Below are 2551 nucleotides of genomic sequence, written 5' to 3'. Positions count from 1 at the left end.
ATGCCAAAGATTCATGTCCAACAGTCATACCAAAGCCACAGGATAAATTTTCTGACTCACAGCCCCCAGCTGAGTCATCTAATCAGTCTCCTGTTTCACTGCCTGAATGCATTCCTGTGGGTGTTCCCAAAGACACATGTGCCGAAGCACCCATAGGCAGTTTTCTGGGCACTGATCTAAAAGTGTCAGAAAACCATAATGGATGTATTTTGCCTGTGTCTCATCAGATTAATGAGAAAATGCCCCCCTCTAAACTTGTAGCAGGAGGAGGAGAAGGAGGAGAAGCAAGCCCTCCTTTGAACACAGAGCACAGCCCAGAAGCTGAAGGAACTGAGTGTCCATCCAAGGTCCTTGTCCAGGTCAGGTCTTTCGTGCTCCCTGTGGAGAGCACCCAGGATGTAAGCTCCCAGATCCTCTCAGATAGCTCTGAAGTTAGAGAAGTGCAGTTGCCAAGTTGTCACAATAATGAACTTGAAGTGGTTTCCGTTGCAAGTTGTGCTCCCCAGAAAGAGGAAGTACTGGGCAATAAGAGTACATCACCCAAACACATTCATCGTGAAGAGGAACATGTAGCAAAATCTGGCCCACAAGTCACGCTGCTGGAATCAGAAAAAACTCTGCCTACTCAGGCTCAAAGTCAAGGCAACAGAACACCCCTGACGGTTGAATCCAGCCCCACCCGCTCCCCTGGTAGCAGAAATCATTTAGAAACTACTCAAAGGCCAGATCACAATGTGGTGAATGGCCAGGACAGCCCTGCCAGTCTTTTGAACATTTCTGCTGGTAGCGATGATAGCGTATTTGATTCTTCTTCTGATATGGAAAAATTCACTGAAATTATAAAGAAGATGGACAGTGCGATTTGTGTGCCTCAGAAGAAAAAGAAGGCCAGGGTGCCAAACTCTCCTGCCCCTCACTTTGTCATGCCTCCGATTCACGAGGACAATTTAGAAAAGGTGTTTGATCCTAATGTGTTTACCTTTGGTTTGGGGAAGAAAAAAGAAAGCCAGTCAGAAGTATCACCGGCTTTACATTTCATGCAGAACCTGGACACAAAATCCAAACTGAGGCCCAAACGTCTGTCCACCGAACAGAGTATCCTCTTCAAGTCCTTGCACACTCACATTAATGGGAAAGATGAACCTCTGGCGACTCCAGAAATAAATGGCAAGGAGAACAGGGACGTCACGAATGGTGGAGTTAAGAGATCTAGGCTAGAAAAAAGTGCACTTTTCTCAAGCATGTTATCTTCTTTACCACAAGACAAAATCTTTTCTCCCTCTGTAACGTCAGTCAACACTATGACCACAACGTTCAGCTCTTCACAGAACACTTCTCTTTCTCGGTCTCCTGTGCTACAGCCTGTGGCTGAGGATGCCCCACCCTGCACTTCAGAGAAAGATCAGCCAAATCTTCCACCCAACCACTACTTACAGGTCTTCAATTTTGACTCGTCAAGTACATCTCAATCAGGCTTGAAAAGTCCCAGCTACATGGAAAAATACCTGCAAAAAGAAGAAACCAAAAAAGATCTGGATTCACAAAGCAACCTCCATTTGCCAGAAACTAAACTTTCTGAATTTTCTAAACTAAAGAACAGTGATGCTGTGGAAAAGTCTAATCATGCTGAAAGTCTTAAATCGAATTTGCCGAACTACGGAAACAATGACACAGACTTCGTGGGTCTTTTCAAATCCAGCCGGTTTGACCCAAACATATCTTTTTCTGGAATGTCATTATCAGATTCAACAGTAAGTAGCAACATATGATCATTTACTTGGGGTATTTATAAATAAAAGTGACAGAGGGGTGATGAGCAATTAATGTTATTCTTTTAGAAATGGTTATGCTTGTGTACGATTGTTTTCTATTCATATATTTGAAAACCTATGTGCAAGGGACTGTTAAGGTCTAAGAAAAAGGTACTCAGATTCTGTTCTCAAAATATGTGTAGTCTAGCAGGGAAAATAAGCTACCAATATTTTAAGGCACGTGTGAATTAATATGTTGTATTATGAAATATAAAGTACCTTGAGAGTTTAGAGACAGATGGTTTTTACCTAGTTGTGCACTAAAATGCTCAGTACTGTACCTAGAATTTTGAAGATATATGAAGCAGCTTCCTTTTATTTGGAAAAGCCTCTGCTAAGGAATCTTATTTGTAATCCCTTCTAATGCACTGTGAGTTTCACTCTTCTCATAAGTAGCAATAAATGTGTATCCTTCGCATCATTTGAGAAAGTATCTTTATTTAAAGTTAGCTTTCATCAGGGAAGTATTTTTTCCTGACAAGCCTTTGAGTAAAGAATTTTGGTCTACATTGGATCTTCCTTTAATATTGTAGAGAGAGCAGCAAAATATGATTTTGAACAACAATTATAATTTCTCCATCTTCTTCTGACTTCTGAAGTTGTTTTCTTTATTCAGTTTTTGATATGAATTTGTGCCTTTCTCTTACCAAGTTACCAGCTTGATTCTCAAGTGAAGGGAGCATAATGAAAGAGCAACAGAATATAAGGTTTAAAAGTCAGCTCTGTTAGTCCAGAAACAC

At 41.1% G+C, this 2551-nt stretch overlaps 1 protein-coding gene across 1 annotated transcript in view; it reads left to right on the top strand.

The window, feature by feature from the left end:
- CRYBG1 (crystallin beta-gamma domain containing 1) overlaps nt 1-2551 on the top strand; it is a 52076-nt gene that overhangs the window by 9746 nt on the left and 39779 nt on the right. The gene's annotated exons all lie outside the window — the stretch shown is intronic.

This window comes from Pteropus vampyrus, unplaced genomic scaffold (assembly GCF_000151845.1).
Source record: "Pteropus vampyrus isolate Shadow unplaced genomic scaffold, Pvam_2.0 Scaffold58, whole genome shotgun sequence".
Lineage (NCBI taxonomy): Eukaryota > Metazoa > Chordata > Mammalia > Chiroptera > Pteropodidae > Pteropus > Pteropus vampyrus.
The sequence above is the reverse complement of the archived record's forward strand: the minus strand, read 5'-3'. Positions and strand labels throughout refer to the sequence as shown.